The sequence below is a fragment of the Meriones unguiculatus genome, chromosome 19 (assembly GCF_030254825.1).
Source record: "Meriones unguiculatus strain TT.TT164.6M chromosome 19, Bangor_MerUng_6.1, whole genome shotgun sequence".
NCBI classification, from domain to species: domain Eukaryota; kingdom Metazoa; phylum Chordata; class Mammalia; order Rodentia; family Muridae; genus Meriones; species Meriones unguiculatus.
In genome coordinates, this window is record NC_083366.1 from 70,859,787 (window position 1) to 70,879,521 (window position 19,735).

A 19,735-nucleotide genomic window follows, 5' to 3' on the forward strand; every position below is an offset into this window, starting at 1 on the left:
GAATAAATTGTAATAACTGATAATAAAAAGTGTTGATACTTGGATTCTTGAGAGATAGCCTCCACAGTCTCGGACTGCACTATTAATAGTGTAACTGTGGATGCCGTGCATGGCCCGTTTCACTTCTGCCACATTAGAATCTGAGTGACTAAGGTTAGACAGGGTAACCATGGTCACTAATCACATCAAAAGCCCCTAATGAATAACAGTACTCAGAGGAGCTGTGACTGGTAATGCTTTCTATATATAGTCGCATGCCTTTACTGGGAAAATTAAGTAGAGTCTCTGTAATTTTAGTAGGACACAATAACTGAAAAATTATTTCCCCTTAGCTATCTTAAGTATTTTCCTTTTATTGTTAGCAGTGATATTTAGTCTTAATATTTATTTTAATACTAATACTTTGCTGTAACAAACTGCAAAATGAATAGAACAGCCTGTTTGAGTTCTATGAGTCTGTCTATCTATTATAAATCTATACAGTAATACAGATTTGAGTAGTCTGAGGGACTACAGCCTCTCCATTATTAATCTAAATTAGAGATTGATCTAGGGAAGAGTTGCCAGCCATTTTAAACTGTCAGGTTACAGAGTTTCAATGAAGCTAACGGTAATGGGTGCATATATGAACTGTGTTATAGGTGAACTTACACAAAGCAGCGTGCCGCTCAGGAGGTATAGCTGTTGAAATTCAGTTTCAGTAACTTTATATTCATCTCATCAATTGCCATCTTATCTGGAACAGACAACTCTATTTTGGAATATCATTTTAGGTCCTAATTTGTGTTACGTTACCTTCAGTTTTTATGACTTTTTCCTTATGGTTTACCAGTGTATAATGTCACTATTGATAATCATATTTTTACATATTTCCCATGACATAAATTCCATCACGGTAGGAACTTTGCTTTGATCATTGCTGTCTCTCTCTCTCACACACACACACACTTGTACGTGAATGAGAAGAGTTTTATCTTTGATATATCCTCTTTAAATGCATGAACACCTTAGACATGGTAATGTGGCGGCCCTCCATCATCTCTGTGTACCATTGGTTGTTCATTATCCTGTCTGGAATTAGTTTAGAGACATATACTTACGAATAGTGTTATTTAAGAGTTCTTTTTTGTGGTGGTAAAAAAAGAAGAAAGACTTTGAAAGCCTGAAAAAGAGCCCATGAAGGAAATATCTGGTTGATGAATATGGCAGGGATTTCTGACTTTTTCAATGGCTATACGTGTATGCAAATTCCAGTGAAAGAAGGAAAGGAAGGGTAACTTGTGGATTCACACAAAGCCAGGAGAAAAGCCACGATCTCATCTGCCTCTAGTGTAAAGCTTAAGACAGTTCAACCCCAGCAATTAACCTTACAGTAATTTAAGGAAATATTTAAAAATCGAAATTAAATTCAAGGGCTGGAGAGACGGCTCAGCAGTTGAGAGCATTGGTTGCGGATGGGAACAAACAGAGATCCACAGCCAGAGGTCATGCAGAGCATAGGAGACCTGGGAACACTCACTCCAAACAGGGATGTCTCCATCTGATCCTTCCCCTCAAGGCTCGGCGAGCTCTGTGGAAATGGAGGCAGATAAAGCCAGAGCCAGAGGAGATGCAAGTCACCAAGGAATCAAGGCCTTCTAGACACAGCAGGGCGACACGCTTGTGAGCTCTCAGGGACTGAGGCAGCATCAGCAGCCTCAGCAGGCTTCCCCGGCTGGGGTCCGAGGACTAGGAAGAGCAGCAGACAGGAGCCCCCATCCCTAGCCCGGAAGCTGGCTCCCATTGATAACCACCTGCAAATGAAAAATTAGACTTCTGCAAGGGATTCGCCCTCGGGTAACAAACCTCTCTCGGGCAGGCCCACCAGAGCATAACACAGAATGAACTCAGCGAAGTCTTTGGAGGTTCTTTATTTATTAATGTTGTTTGGGCATTTTTTTTTTCTAGCTTTCAGGTCCTTTTTTGTACATATTGCTTTCAGTATGGAGTTTTATGGGATTCCCCTGTGTGTCTATATGTATTTCTTGTGTGTGTTCTTTGGCTCTTTTTGTTGTTTTGTAATATTATTATTTGTTTGTTTTTTATTTATATGATTTTATTTTGTTTCATTATTCCTTAGACACTTATTTGTTTTCTAAAAAAAGATAGAATAGGTGTGGATCCATATGGAAGGAGAAGTGGGAATGAAACGGGAGGAGAAATAGAGGGGACTGTAATCAGAATATATTATATGAAAATAATTTTTCCACTTAAAAAAAAAAGAACAAATAAAAGACACGACTGGTTGCTCTTCCAGAACCCCTGGGCTTGAGTTTTAGCACCTACGTGTTGGCTCACAATCATGTATAACTCCAGGCCCAGGGACCCAACAGTCTCATTCGGTTTCCGTGGACACCAGGCATGCATGTGGTGCCCAGCATACATGCATTCAAAACATCTACACAAAATTAAAAAAATAAAAAATTAAAATAAAACCAACATTAAGACATTTTAAAGCATGATTGGCTCCGTCTGCTCACAGTGTACTAATAGGCTTCAGGAGTCCAGGTGTATGATACGTCATTAAATGTTAGACAAGGGAGTTCCCCTGAACTCCACGAATAATTTCTATGCCTCCTCCCTAGTGAAGGCATTTTAGGGGAATCCCAGTGAATTTAACATATTCTTGGATAGAAGACCAGATTTTAAATGGTTTAAGTGTTCCACCAAAGTTATGACTCTTAGAGCATCGGGTTATGTACTTTTCTATTGCTGTCACTGAAATATTTGAGGTCTGAAATATGACTTATTTAAAATTCAGACATATATTTCCAGTGCGCCTTCAGCTTAGACAACATAGTGTTCCTTAGCTCATGCACATGGCAGTAATCTGTTATATTTAGAACATATGGCTGCATTTGATATATCAAATGTCTTTGGCAAATGAAGTCATCCCAGTTTTATGGAAACTTGTCTGCAATATGACATAGGGGAAAAACAATGATTTTCCTCTCATTATTCATTATATTTCCTTCAACTTCACATCAATATAACTTGGCCTAAGACATGATTTTCCTAAAATAACTCAAGAAGTTAAAATAGGCTCAATAAATGGGCATCAAAGTGCAATATTCACAATGGGAAAATAAATTGTTACCACCTTTTTGGCGAGTACTTTGCTGATATATTTCTGCCTTTAAAAACATCCATTACTTCTAACCCTTAGGAAATAATTCAGAATGCAAGAGAGTGACTCAATATAATTTTTAAAATTAAAAAATGTATATAGACATATATTGAAGTTTTATTGGTGGCATTGGGTCAACAGCTGTACCCAATGTTGCAAAAACATCAGGCTTTTCTCCGGCTAACGGGGAGAGGCTCACTCATAACAGCACTGTCACCTGCCAGCAGATGCAAGTCCTACTCTCTGCCTGGAGACGAGAGGGAGCAGAACAGTGACACTACAGGTGGAGCCCACGTCCTTCCAGGACGGCCCTGTGTTCCTTCTACCCAGCTTCCTCCTTATCCATCAAGGACGATTTTTTTCTCTCTCCCTCCAAACAGAGACATGCCCCTTTATAGACCACATTCTTTCTCCATTTAATTTGCATGTGAGTCACATTTTAACTCTTTTCTCTTTTTTGTAGGCCCATTTTTATACAATAATTGGGGTGGAGAAAAAAGTATGTCTTTTGAATCAGGGTTCTTAGCACCAGAATGCTAAAGTAGTCTAAGGGGATAAAAGAGGAAACTGGGAAAATATATAACTCCTGTGATACTTAGCAAGTTTGTCTTGTTCTATTCATAATCGTAAATATTACATAATGTAGTCTTATATATACTCTGTTGGTGTTTTCTACACATTCAGCATAATAATAGGGACTAGTTTGATTTGTAATACAGATCTAGTTTACATGTACTACTTATAAAGTTATTGAAGTTCATTAAATAATAAAAAAATTGAAATAGGTATATTTAAAAACTGTAAAATACATGCTGTTAAGAAATAATGTCTAGGGTCTGATGTTCTTTGGGTGGATGACACCTAAATGAACATCAGTACAAAGTTCCAATTTATTTCTAATATCAGAGATCAGACCTCTACTCTTGCCTGATGCGTCTAAAACAAAAAGGGGGAACTGTAGAGAGCTGCGTAATGCCGCACCTGAAAGATGGAGCTGGTTTCCGCCTTCCACCTTCCCGATGGTGAGTGCTCTCTGTCACAAACAACTCCACATTTGGCTAAGGCTGAGGATCTGGCTTGCTTCCATGTATGTGGACCTCTCTGCATTGCCCACGTGGCATGCTGGGGTTGGCTACCCAGAGGCTATTTAAGCTGTGGGCTGGCTTTCCCCGGGGTCCGAGGATTGTTCAAGGTTCCTGAATAAACTGCATTGGAAAAAAAAAAAAGAAATAATGTCTATATTGTCACATAAAAACTCAAGATGGAGATTCAATAAAATTTAATAAAAAATAAAGGTAAGGGATGAGATCAAGGAGAATTGTTTGTTTGTTTGTTTGTTTGTTTTGGAGATGGGGACTCTCTGTGTACCCTGGATGTCCTGAAACTTACTCTGTAGATCAGGCTGGTCTCAAACTCAGATTATACTGCTCCAAATAGAATTCTTCTTCTTCTTTTCCTCCTCCTTCTTCTTCTCCTCCTCGTTCTAACAGTCAAGATCTTTATTTATAAACCATGTTACAGTCTGAGTCACGCACTTGATTACTGTATGTACCTTCAACTCAATGAAATTCACATCAAAATTTCTCGATTTAATCTATATTAGAATTTTGCAGTAGTCTAGAGAGTGGATTTGGTTTTGTTTTGTTAATACTGTCTTAACAAGAAAGTCCAACTAGAATTCGTAACTAGAATGAGATTCCTTCTGTCTCAAAGTCTCTAAGTCTATTTACTCATGTTGGGATTAATGAGCTAACTAGAAGGAAAAAAGACATTTTAGTGAATGCTCCCTGTGCAGAGGCTTGTGTGTGGTGTGTGCATTTGCCTATGCTTCTGCGAAAGGTAGACAGATGTGAAACTATAGGAAGATAAATAACTTTATATAGAAAATCCATTCTAATTGCAACGAAAAACAGTAAGTGAGCCAAATAAAGACATTTAAAAGGCTTTTTAAATACTACTATATTAAAAAATACTACCGTCAAAAGGATATTGGATAGAAAAGGGATATATTGACAGATTTTGAATATATAATCAGCTAAAACTATATTCTGAAGTAAGACAAGTTGGGAAATTTCTTTAAAGGTAAATTCTCCCTTTTTGAAAACCCATGAGAATAACAGTCCTTTTTCAAATGGGAACAAAATCACATTTTGGTGAATCCAAGATAAGGAGTCCATTTTTGAGTACCTGTTGGTTGAGCAGTTGTCATGATATCTACAGAAAAGTGCAGTAGTAGATATATGCCAAGAGAGGCGTGATAAAGCGGGTACATTGGAGTGTGAGGAGAAGCCCTTTGGACACCAGTGCTTCAGGGATTGTCAGACTACATGAACCTTTTCAATATTAAGAAAAAGAAAGAGAGACTTCCTAAAAAATACTGAAAAAAAACATGAGAGAGTGGTCTTACAGACTGCATATTTGAGAATTTCAAATTACCCTGAAGAGAATGTAAATGATGAGGATATTTGTACTGATTTAGGAACTGAGAAGCCATGAAGAGCACTGGGGAAGGCAATCACAAGGTGAACGGAGAACTGATTTGATGAGCAGCTGAACACAATGGGTTCTTCTAAAAGTTGTACTATAATTATTGAGTATAAAGTGAATACACTGAATATTCAGCATTGAACTAAATGATTTAATCATTACAAGATAATGTGTCTAGTATTTTCATAAAATTCAAAGAAAATAAAACAAAATAGCCATAAGCTCACACAACAGTTCAGAACACTGCGTGTTCACAGAGCTCTACCTATTCCCTGACATGAATTCTGTACTGACAGGCAGCCAGTATCGGGATATATGTGCCTGTCATTTATTTGTCTAGAGAGTGTTATCATGAGTGAATATTTCTATCTATCTACCTTATTGAATTATTTGTTTGGACTTGATCAGTGAACTTATGAATCATTCAAAGTGATCCAAACCAAGTAAGTTCGCTTGTTTCTCGCTTCTTTTGAGTAAAGTCCTGTTGTGTAGCTTCTGCTGTGAAAGTTCTAATAAACTTTAAATGGATTGTGTCTGGGCTGAGTTTTGCAACTGCAGTTTATTATTGTATTTATGTGTTGTAGTTGTAGTAGTTCCAAATTATTTAAGGTTTTACTTATTATCTGAAGATGTTAGATGGAAAACTCCAGCACCACATAATACATCTGTCTTCAGTGTGTGCCATTCTCAATAGAAACAAACAAACAAACAAAAAAACAAACCAAACCAAAAAACCAAATCTCACACTATTCAAATTCACCTTGTCTAGGACAAAATCATCCTTTTGTCCATTGTACCCAGATGGCATATACCACCTGACTTTTAGAAGATACCTGGGTTTCCAAATCAAATGTTGTGCTATCAAAGTGTTTATGTTCAATTAACCCTTATTTATTTACTAACAGGCCAAGCACCCAAGAGTTACGATGGAGAGGAAGCACAAATTCTGAAAAGGCAAATGATTTCTGGTTCTATACTGCAAACAGCACATGCAGAAAAAGCATACTTCATGTAGTGTCTGGTACTCTCTATGGCTTTTAAGGATCCATTGGTGTTTTGAAACACATTCACAGTAAAATGGGAGTATTATATTGTGTTCCCTGAATGAACTTCAATAGATGAATCCTCCTGTGAACATTTTCATTTTCTCGTGTTTGGTAATTTAAAGCAATCTGCCTTCTACATCCACTTCTCAATGGCATACATTAGAAGTATACAGACTGCATTATCTGGACACTGATTAAGGTCAAATCAGTTTTCAAGTATGGTTTGTATTTACTAGAATTAGTCCATCATGAAAATTAATACTGTCATCCTTCTAGGGCTTTGCCTATTTGGTATAAAGTATAAAACCTTCTGTGGCTCTAGTGTATAATTCCCTTTCTGCTAATTAATTTTAAAATGTTTCAATACATTAATCATTTTTCTCTGCTGTGAAATGCCTATTAAAATTTTATTTATCTCTTGAAGATGCTTTTCATTTAGTTTGTGAATTTACATTTTACCTTATTGATTGTATCATTCATTGAACAAAACTTCTTCAATTTGATCATATTTATGCTGATTTTATTTTTAAAATTCAGCTTAAGAAGTACTTTTCAATCCTATGTTACAGATACTACCTTTCAAATTTTTGTAATTTTTCCTTTTTGCATTGTAGTTTTGTCTCCATCTGGAGTTGATTTTTGTTCATGGTATGATGTAAGGGTCGATTTTCCTGTTTTCCCTGTGACTAATAAATGATTTCATTCTGTACTGTAGGCAGCTGAGACCAATGGTCTCGAACTCTGAGTACTGCATGCCTGGGTCTCTGGAAGCAGACTGACTTTATTTTGTTTCGTTCTAATTTACTCTATTCAAACTCCTTTTTCTCGAAAATTTTAGACTGAAGTCTATTACAACATTATTCCAGAATCAAATCACTGGACAGACTTGAGTTTATAAGACTTGAGCTTATAGAGATATAGACATTGCTTAATTTTTCCCTCATCAATGAAGTAGAAGAAGAGATATCCTAGGAAAACACACTCCAAGTCAGTAGGAGATAGAGCATCAATTTTATACCTGAAATGATTACAATAATTCATTAGTTTCTAGGGAAAATGACATAAGGAAAAGTTTTTCATTTTACTGTACACATAAGCACAAATGCATGTAAACATGGACATAGCAGTCAACACTCCTGTGTTTGACTTCTTTAGTTATTCAAGTGTTTTTAAAACATAAATATCCAAAAACGTACTTTTTTCATGGTGAATTTGAATTGTAATATATCACAAAGGAGAAAAAACTCCTAAAATCTAGCTCCAGAAGTGGATGATAAAGATCTTCGGCCATAATGCCTCCCATAGAATGATGGTTTTGTCTGGTTATTGACAAGTGGGTCCACTGGAGTCAAACTGCCGGCAAACTACAGTTTCATCTATCAATGTGGCCAGTCTTCAGCACGCCATTAGACCCTTCTGAGTTCCTCTTACTCATTTTTAAGATGGAAGTAACAATATAACTGCATGAAAAGGATATTTAAATGTAACAGTAAAATTTTAAAGTGCTTGGAATATAAGAGACATAACGCAAATCTGCGAATTTGATTGCCCTCACTCTCTTACAGCAATGACAGAGATTACAAGATGAAGTGGTCTGAAATTCCTAGTAATGAGAAGTGGACACTGTTTACCCTGAGTCTGCTCCCATATTTTGCTACTTCAATTTGTTACACAATTTCTAAGACCTGTTTGGAAAAAGACTTCTTCATTCATGAAACTCAACATACACCACTTAGGCCTACAAAGAGCATTATTAGGGGAGAGATACTCTGTGTGGTTCTCAGACCAGCGATGTCAGCATCACTTGGAAAACTGCTAAAATGTAAAACGTGGGCCCTTAGCTCACATCTTCATCAGCATCTTAATCAGATCTTAATCAACACCCCAGGGACTGGCGTCCAACAACCTGTATTTCAAAAAGGCTCACGTTGTCTGCTTGTTAAAATTCAAAAAGATCCTACGTTGGAGTATCGTTCTGGGGTGGGGTAGGAAAGACCTTTCCTTACATGCTACAGTGAACAGATTTTAACTAAAGTGCTATCTACAGACATGTGACCAGATTTAAGAGAGCCAACAGGAACACGGGAACAGTCAATGAGGGGCAACAGGCAGGCAAGCTGACCTTTAAAGACAAAAGAAAAAGGAGTCTCGCCAGGGCCCAGAGGTTCCTTCCCTAGAGAAGATCCATCTGATGGAAGCTGTGGTCATGGAGAGATCCAGATAGAAAGCATCCAGAGCAGACAGAAGAAACCCCCAAGCTTTTCTCTTATCCTTGCCCAGGTTCAATTAAGAATCAGTCAAGGAAGGTGGAAGAACAAAATCTCAGGGCTCAGCTTTTCAGAGCGAGGAAGGGAGGTGGGAGCAGTCGGGAAACACCCAGCGCACATTAAGCAGAGCATGTGCAGACGTGGAGAGAGAAACGGGAGCTGAAGGCTCCCTTAGACAGGCGGCCTTGTGGAAGACAAACCAGGCTCTCGGTGCACCCGCGGGTAAGCAGGTGTCAGGGGAGAGCTCGTTCTCGTTAAATAGACAGGCTGAGTGACTGTTGTGAGCTTTACAGGGCCCGAAAGATCAAAAGCTGAACAGAACACAAGACTACTTGACAAAGCTTATGTGATGGGCTAGGAAGAAACAATCAAATGTGTGGTATTTCATGCAGTCAAACTCTCAGTGGCTAAGACGGTGGTGACGGGAGATTGGCAATACTTTTTTCTGATAAAGGAAATTTGAAGAGAAAACTTAACATGGGACTTAAAAATGAAAGTCTTTCTTTCTTTCTTTCTTTCTTTCTTTCTTTCTTTCTTTCTTATTTCTTTCTTTCTTTTCATTTTTTTGAAAGAAGGCTTTGGGAAAGTGAAAGAGCAAGTAGAAAAATGTTTATGTATGAAGAAGACAAGGGAGTAGAAATAGAGACAGACATGAAGAAGGAAGAGGAAGGAAGAAGGATGACAGGCAGGATATGCTGCAGAGGAAACAGCAGTGGCTTTCTCTGTGCTCCCAAGTCACAATAAAACTGTTTGACTGGGAAGATCCAAACAGGAATTCTTCCATGTGGAATCTTGAACTGATCAGTGAAACTCACAGAATTTTCATTATTCTGAGTCTAGTTTTGATAGCAATGTAAGTATCTAGACTACTTAGAAACTCTAAAATCCCTTTCCTTTGTTAATGCTTTGTTCTTATTCTTTTGGAAATGAAAATTGATATAAATCCATCAAACCTATCATAGTTAAGTTGTTCAAGTTGTTTTAAAATTTAAGTATACTGTTCAAAATTTCAAAATAATTTTAAACTATTGTCACCACTGCGCATTCCCACAGAACCTATGTCACAAGAAAGAAGACACAGAATGCACATGGCACATTTCTGTTAACCAAATCCCGTTTTTATGCGTCACTAGATTTTTTTCTGTGTGGTGTTCAGTCCAACTTTCCATGTTGCATTTGGTTGTCACATTTCTCACTGGTAATAGCCTTTGAGAGTTTTCATGTTGACTTTGACGTTCTTAAGACTCAAATCAATGGGGTCTGCTTCAGGTTGAGTTTGTCTGGCATGCTCTTCGTGGTTGGACTGAGGTTATTCATTTTGGAGAGGGTGGTCTTGGATGTGAGGTGTCCTTCTTGTCACATCCACTGAACATGTTGGCAATATGGCATAATTTTGATGATACCATGCACTCAATTTGGTGACAACGAAAGATTTTCGTAGTAATTAAGCATTGTGAAACATTTGCAGCGGGAAGGAAAGATTGCATATTATTGCAATAAAACAAACAAACAAAGCACCTTCACTTTGATATGGTTTCCAAGTCAAAACTGACCACAAGATGTCACTATTAACTTATGCATGGGAGACAAGGCTGTCTTGGCTACCAGTTTTTAGGGACATGTGTGGTTAAAATTCATTATGTTAAAAATCCTTCACAATAATGAACCCTCAAAATATTTCAGTACCCACTAGAATGTTGTTTAGAGTTTGGGATATTAATTTGTCTTTTCATTTTTCAAAATATTTCTTTGAATTCACACCCAAGTATATTTATTAGAAATTTAATTTAAAACAATATACTCTGCTAATGAAATTGAGGCCTCTATGCTCAAATGCAGAACAAATCCACAAAAGTCATTTGAGTTTATATTATTGTTTCAATGAAGAACAATAGCTTCATTTGAACCAATAAACACTTCCTCCTGGAGAGATTTAGAAGATGGAAGGGAACATTGTACAAGAAATTCCGGGCGATTAGATTTGGTCCTATTCTCAAACAATGGCTGAGAAAAGAATGTGTTAACTTCATATTTGTTTCACTAAATGTTCTATGTTATCCCTTAATTTCTAAAACTTTAAAATATAAATATCCTTATAAATAAAACCTGCCTAAATATCTCAATTTCCAAGGCAAACCCTGTTACCTCTTAGACTTTTCCTGCTACGTGGTGTGCATTTTCTAGGACCCTCCATTTGACTTCATTTTTCTTTTACTACCTGTCTACAGCTTCATGGTTAAACCTATGCTTCTAAACTCATTCCAATTTGTAGTTCATATGCCAAGTGCATTGTATACAGCGACCATCCACTTCATTCAGTTCCACTCAATAAGTAGCTTCCATTCTACGTGTGTTCTCATACTCTTAAATTAGTCTTACAACAAACTACACTCATTACCATCATCTCTACCTTTTCTTTTCTTTCAAATTACAAAGCGCCAAGTAGGTTGCTTTTATTTATTAACCCTTCCAAACAAATGAAAACAATGATGTGTTTGTAGCTTTGGAGGTGGTGTGAGGCAGTGGGAAAATATTAGGCTGGAAATATTAGTTTTAGAGGATTAGTTCATGATTATAATAGCTGGAAGCAGACAGGTATGGTGCTGAAACAGTAGCTGGGAGATTTACAGCCTGATTCACAGTCAATAGAGAAAAAGAGAGGGAGAGGGAGAGAGAAAGAGAGAATGGTCCTGGCATGGACTTACAAAACCTCAAAGTACAGTCCCAATAATATAGTCCTCTAACAAAGCCACGCCTCCTAATCCTTCCCAAAGAGTCTCACTAACTGTGGATCGAGCATTCAAACAGAGGAGCCGAGGGAAGCCGTTCTCCTTTAAACCACCACACTAAACATTTTCTTTATATAAACTCACCCAGACTTTATTGAGCATTTTAACATTAATGTACTTTTAATGTTTGGCTGTGGTTTGGTCACCAGAATTAGTCCAGAAAAATTAAGAGGTGGTGAAGATGCAAAATATCATTTACTTACTTCTCTATTGCCTTATTTGTTTGTTTGTTTGTTTATTTATATACTATTTGTGTTTTAGACAGTCTTACCTCTTAAGCCAGAAGTGCTTTGAACTGGTGGCAATTCTCCTGCCTCATCCTTGTAGTGCTGGGAAATTAGGCATTCACCACCACACACTGTCTCATCACCCTTTTAAACTCTGCATTTGATTTTGAGTCTTTCAGGAAACAGGACTGTTGAAAAAATTTAATCAGCTACATCACATTTTTCTCACTAGATAGTAATGATAAATATGATAAAGACAGAAATGACTGTACTAAAATGTAGGTTTCTGTGTTTGCTCCTCCGTCTGTGCACCATCTAGGAGAACTCACAGTCTTTCTCCATCACCTCATCTTCATCCCATGGGTCACTGAAGTAGGGAGCTCAGCAAAAGAACCCAGATGAGAGTTATCACGATGTCATTAAACTAATAATTCATGGATCTTCTTTCCGTGTCTAAGATCCATGGTTAGCAGTCTTTACACATACAGGCACACACACATGCACACACACACACACACAGATATGCACACACAAATGCTCATACACAAATGAACATCTGGGTCCAGGCCAGGCAATATATCTTTCCAGTATGACTTGGCTGAGTGAATGTTCATTTCCTTTAAATTAACAACCTAGTTATTTGTTCTTGCTTCTCTCTATGGAAATCTTGGTACTTCAGTATATCCTAATTACTATGTAAGTTCATTGTTTTAAATTGTGTACGTTGCTTTAGGTAATTTATTATAACTTTTTAAAGAAATTGGCTAAATAAATTTCACATTGGTAAGCATCTTGTCAGATTACGTACACAGATATTCGCAGGAGAGGCCTGTTTGGGGATATATATATATACAATCAATGGGACTTTTCAGCCCTTCTTTTTAGCTTAATCTTTTAAAATGTTGTTGTTGTTTTTAATTAGAAAAGCAACAAATACAATTTTACTTTGGTAATTTGCCCTTGCAGGAATATTTTTTAAGATAGAAAATGCCGTGGGACTTTTAATTTATGGTCTGTGCTAATATGTTTCTCTCTTTAAGAGTAATTTTGAAGTAGTCAAGCTTAATAATTCTTAAAGCGCATTTGTAAGTAACAAGCACAAACTAGTTTTCTTGAGTTTAATATCATCTACACTGCCTTTTATCGCAAGGATACATTATTCTCCATTTTTATGATGGAGACACAGGTCTAAACAGAAACTAAACTCCTACTCTGCCATTGTTTCTCAAGAGGAGAGTTAAGGTCAGTGCTGATGCACGTTCCAGAACGTGTTCGGGCAGGAGCGAGAGCCGTCCTCCAGGAGCTGTCCCCTTCACTGGTCTTTTCCCGTCCTGGAGGGGTGAGCAGGACTATCGGCCAGCGCGGTTGCTGGCTCTCGATCTGCATAGCTTCTCTCTGGACCTCAGACAAGCTGGGCATCGGGACAAAATCTCTGAGGGGCCGCTGGATGTTTGCGACTCAGCACTGTGCTCGGGGACCGTAAGTGTTCCAGAAAAGTGGAGCAAAGTCTTTGCCATTGTTAACTAAGAGGTTCCAAAGTCGATCGGTTTTGTTGACTCAAATGAAGTAATGAGGGTTCTGAAGGAGGGCACTGTACTCTTGTGGATCACTAAGCAGTGAGCATGCTGGTGGCGACCCTTTCTAACCTTGATCAGCAAGTAGCTGGAGTCACGTGCTGACTTGGACTGTTGGGGCTGATCAAACTTTGCTGCTTCTTCTTAGTACCTTGAGATGAACAAAAGAGCCATAAATTATGGCATGAATATGAAATGAATATGTACATTACCATTCTATTTTCCATGGCAAGTGTGAGGAAAAGTGAAAGTCCTGAATGATTTCCTCATGTGCACATACCTTTCAAATGTTACAAAAATAATATGGCTTTCCAAAGAAAAGCATACTTTTCTTTTGCAGATGTAACTGTGATACCCCAGTCTCTGCTATAGTATGTGCCATTGACATCTGTGGCGAATCTTGCTGAGAGAATCTGTCTTCACCATTCCCTTCATCTGCCTCTAAACATCTTTGGTCAGAACATTTCCTCAACATTGATAATAGAAGGTAATTTTCAGCTAAGTTTTTGTTTTCCTGGTGGTTGTTTTCAATCATCTGTATAGTAAATACCAGCATCTTGGTCAGACTTAGTGATCATTCTGTCTCTTCTCCTGGAGGCCAGAGTCAAAGTTTGAGTGTTAGAACGATCCTTAGGGCCAGTGAGATGGCTCAGCAAGTAATGCTTTTTGCTGTTAAATGTAGTACCTGAGTTGAAACCCATACAATGGTGGTAGGAGAAAATGGACTGCACATAGTTGTCCCATGACCTTCATGTGCACATGAGTGCCCACAGATACACGTCACACACACACACACACACACACACACACACACACGTGTGCACAATAATAATATTAGTAACAGCAATATTAAGCAAAGTTTTAAAAATTATTAAAAGGAAACTTAGAGACTCTAAGCTGCATGTAGGTTTTTTTGGTCCTATTTTAATTGAAGTATAGAAAAGTCCCCAAGAGCTTAATTTTCAAACCAGAGAATGAATAAAAATCAATGTTAAATAATAAATGTCTTTAATGAAGTTCTTTCAGGAAAAAGATATGCTTGGTAACATCTTTTTTATAGTGTAAAACATCCAACATAAAATGTATTTTGCATAACCAAGTTACAGGAAAAATACAAAGACATATAGATGCGTATCTTCTCACAATCGTATGTGCTTAGAGGTTAAAAATACCAAGTTTAGTGACAACCAGTATTTTCAAAGGAAAGAAATCCAGAAGTAGTTGTCTTTTCTAGGTTTCTACTTATTACCTGTCAAAATATTTTATCACAAAATGTGCTTTGAGTGGTGCATGTTTTCACTGGTTCATTTTACATAATAATGAGAGTCACACTGCTGACCATATTCACTGCCTACACCTCTCCATTTTCCTTCCTTCTCCTCCAGGCGCACCTCAGGTTTTCAGATATCCTTGCTTTTAATCTCATATCAGATAGCCATATCAGTAGCTTGCTATAGATGGCCTGAGATTAGCATATCAGAAAAGTGCCCGGGAGTTGTTTCCCGAGGCTGGCGTCTTTTCTTCGCTGATTTGTTGAGTTAGGTTTACTTGTACTGATACTGGTTAACAGTTCTAACTTGTAGAACTGCATCATTTCCGCAGTCACCATGAAAGCCCTGGGTTGTCGAGACTCCACGGGCCTGTCAGTGAGCACTAATGTCACTGGTGGAGATGAAGACTGCCACCACAATTCTGAGCCAGATCTGAAGCAAGCTTAGATTGAATACTGGCCAGGATTAGGGACTCTGGCCAGGTCCATTCCAGGATCCCAGAAAACAGGGATGAAACACATTTTGCAGAGGCTTATAAAGGCCAACCTATAAGGCTATGTATTTCCCACGAGGTCCAATCAGGGGCAAGTACACATCCTGACATTTCCTGACTGAACAGCTCTCATGCACATGTGAGCAAGCATATTCAGAGCATATTGAGTGAAACAAACTTGTTTGGGGAGTGAAAACATGTAGTACGTTTTCTTCTATAAACAGTGGCCTCCAGAATCTCAGAAGTAGCTGTCCTTGGGCAAGGTTAGAGGCATTTTGTTGTTATTGCTGTTTTATGGATCTCTTAGGCATGATCATTAAAACTTAAAGCATAATTTAGGCTCTCACATTAGACAAAATAGATTGCCCTGTGCATTTGCTACTTCTACATCAAAAATTAATTTCTAGACTAAGACACTACTAGTAAGGAGTTGATGACTTTGCCATTGGTATTCCCAACCCCAGGAACTGCAAAGATAAATCCTATTTTTAGAACTCTCCCATTTCCATATGCCAGTCACATACTCACTACCTGCACAGATATCTTCCACGATAAGAAAGCTAACTTCTTAGCAAGATAGAAACGAGGATAGGGATTGTAGCTAATGACTTTCAGATAAGAATATGCTAATTTCTAGCTGTCTTCTTGGGTTTGCTGAACTACAAATAGAAAAGGTAACTTTTATATAAGAATCATCTGAGGTACCAGAACCAAAGTCACATATAAACTAAGCATTGAAATTGCAAACTAGGGACATGAGTAGCACTAATGGTTTACTGGGTAAAATATTTCCGGTGAAAGCATGAGGAACTGAGATTGATACAGCATCTGGATAAAACTGGGGATGCTGGGGTATGACTGCAATCCCACTGCTGGGGAGGCTGAGACTGGTGGATACCTAGATCTTGTTCAGTCAACGTGGCTAATTCAGAAAATTCCAGATTAAGAAATCGAGGTGAAGAACAATTGGAGAAGACATCCAACGCCAGGATTAATCCTTAGCTTCATATGCACATTTCTGTATATGCACAGACTTACATCCACAGACACCCCACATGCACTAGAGTGCGTGAGAGTACACACCACACACACACACACACACACACACACACACACGTGTGCGCAAAAATTGCTTTCAAGAATGGCAGTTATAGAACAGTAAACTGACTTCCATTTTCAGATGCTTTTACAGCCATTTTTCATTTAATATTCACAGAAGGATAAGAAAAATATAAAAAGCCACACATGGTCTAATACAGCCTTAGTGCTAGGCATGAAAGATTTGTTGGTCAAGAAAGTCAATGAGTCCTTGAAAACTGGTTACATCCCAGAAATTGAGTGTAAGATCCTATTGCTAAACACAGCACATACTGTAGATACAGGTCTTGAAGGGGAAGCAGTTGGAGCTAACATAGATGCCTCCTTCCTGAGGACTAGTTCTCATGATAACACCAAAGATGATTTGCTGGCTGCCTGTGGATAAAAACAACTGATACTGTTAGAGCTGTGAAGTTTATGGACTGTAGCAACCACCAGTTTGACAAGATAACCCCACCAGCCCAAAGGTGGCACTAATATTTTAGGGGTAACTAACCACTGTCTAACTGGACTTGAAGTCTGATCAATAGGAGGAAAGTCATGCAGGTTACTATAAATTTAGCCAACTGCCAGTTACTGGTGTTGTCATAGAACCAACCACTGTCACTTTCTTAAACCCATAGAATTTCTAATTCCATTTCAAAAACTTATTCTCATACCCACAAATAAATATGGCCCTCACTCCTCAGTAAGTAGAAAGAGACCATTACAGAAATCCATACCTAGTCAACATGCAGAGACTAATAGACGATGCAGCACCCAGCTCAACTGATACATATTTAAAATAACTTGTACCCACTTAACTCTTAGGACTCATCATGAAGACAAGGAGACAGAGTTTGTGAAAGGACCAGGAAATCTGCTCGGATGTACTGTCTTCTATATGTTACACAGAAGCTACACTTGGTAGCAAACTTGGGTGGTGACAACCTGAGGCACATGTCAGGTCCAGTCATCCACTCTCAATTAGGCAATTAAAAGGGTCACATTAAAAGTAAAAGGCAGAACAAGGTGCCACATTGTGATGGCCATGGATATGCACAGTCCAAGTCAAGGTTTGGCGCTTTCCCACCACTGACCTATTATTGTCTGAGCTACAGTCTGATAGGTAGATTGAGAGACATTAATGTCTCTGTAGAATATCTTCATTTCTGCTGGGTGGTTACAGTCCAGTGAATTATAAAAAAACCATGGTCACTTAAATAAGACCTATGTAATGACAACACTATTGTCATGCTAATACAGATGGGGTAATCTCATAGGGCCCTACCGATAGATAAAAATCTACAGGCAATTAATGGCTACTGAGAACTCATTCCTCTTCAGAGATGAGCTTCCTAATAGGTTATCCAATCTCAAGCAGCCAGCCTTAAACACGTATGTGTGAATAACATTAAATGGACCGTGCAACACAGACACACACAAGCAAACACAGAGTATGTAATGAATTTGAGAGGGAATTAGTGTACACAGGAGGAGTTAGAAAAAAAAAGAGGGAAGGGTAGAAATGATGTGATCACCATAGTCGTGTATAAAAATTTCCAAAACATTTTTTAAAACATTTAAAATATGTAGGCATTTTCATGTAAAAACAACTAAATTATTTTCAAATTTCTGTAGACTACAGATAGAAGCAAGAAATTTCTAACACCTTCTAGAAACTAGTGACAGCTGTAACTGCAGTTATATTAGTGAGAAGTGAGATTCAGCGTGACTAATACTGTACGGGGTCTCCTGACACTGGGCCCAGGGTCTCCTCCTCAGCACACCGCAGCTGTATCCAGCCAATGGGAATTGTTTTAACAGAGTGAAAACAGGAGCAAACTCACAGGTTGTTTTCCATCTGCAGGAAACTCAACCTTTTATGCTCAACATTTCCTTTTGGACAAAAGAGTTTGCCAAGTCCCTGATCCTCTCAAGCTCCCTCACCGCCAGTGTTTATCTTTAGAGGAGAAAAAAGGAATCCCCAGAAAGGTCTTGATCCTTTCTTCTTGAAGGTGGGAGAAAAACACCTTTTGAAACTACTCCTGCTGTCAAAGTTTAGGAGTTGATTTGTAAAGCCTGGTCTTGCGAAAGTACTAAATCAATGTAAAATGGATTTCCATTTGTAAACTTTGTTTCTGCTTAATGGGATTAGAAAGACCACTCACATTAAACAAACAAAAACATCAGTTCAGCATCAAGACAGAACAGTAAACTAACCATGCAGAGATTCTGAAATCCAGTGTGAACTTCAGCCGAGACATTATTTTAAGACTTCTTGAAGATTCAGGAAGCGTATCCTCATTTACTTTTTCACACCCACTCTTTCGTTGAGACACAGGCCCCGTAGAAAAGGGGAAAAAAAAAACTAGAAAAAAATGACATAAAGTTTGTAGTGAGTTTGATTGGTCAGCAGTTAAAATAATAGTCTTTTCAACCTAAACGTCTCCAGATGTGAGGATGTGAATCAGAGCTGGACAGCGATCCCCATCAAAATCCCCACCAATAGGCAAAGATAAAATGTGCAACACTTTTTGAAACTATACAGTAATAAAATTGCACTTGATTAAGAAACAAGTACCTTGAACATTCTCAAAATCAATTATCTTAGTAACTGCTCTTTGGACCCTTCTCAGTGGTCCTTGTCATCTTGCTCCTCTCCTAACAGACTTGATGTAACTCCTAACATTACATCTGCCTATATTTTTATCTATCTCCAAGTCTGCACCTATGACTTATGCATTACTGACTTGCCTGAGTTTACAATAACATCAGATTTCTCCATCTGAAAATCAAGTGAAATTCAAAACAGAAAAGGTTTCAGTTCCTTAGTTTGTTCTTGTGGATCTGCTTAAATAGAATTTCTACAACTCACAAAACTCCTAAAATCCCTCAACTTCCATGTAATTTGATTTAAATGGAGAGAAAAAAGAAGGAAGCAGTGAGCTTGTGTAGCTACAGGGTAGGCTAATGCAGAAGGGTTGATAGAGTACAAAGGCAGATAATGGATAGACCAAGTCTCCTTCAGAGAATTCAACTAAAGTTTGAAGTACACTGTAGGAAAATGTCAGCAATGTAACTGAGTAAATGTGATTAAGGACACAGGTAGCTGGTAACAAAACAAAAACAAAATGAGAAAGCAAGTCAGCACATACATAGTAACAAAAGGGCTTGGGGATGGGAAAAGCCAAGGCAGAGAAAATGCTCCACAAGTTTCACAAACTGTTTCAAGGGATAGTTATGAAATACTAAGAAGAAGAGAACAAGTTAGCTTGCCTGGTGTCACAAACGCCGAAGGACACACATCAACATCAATATCATTTCAGTTACTACAG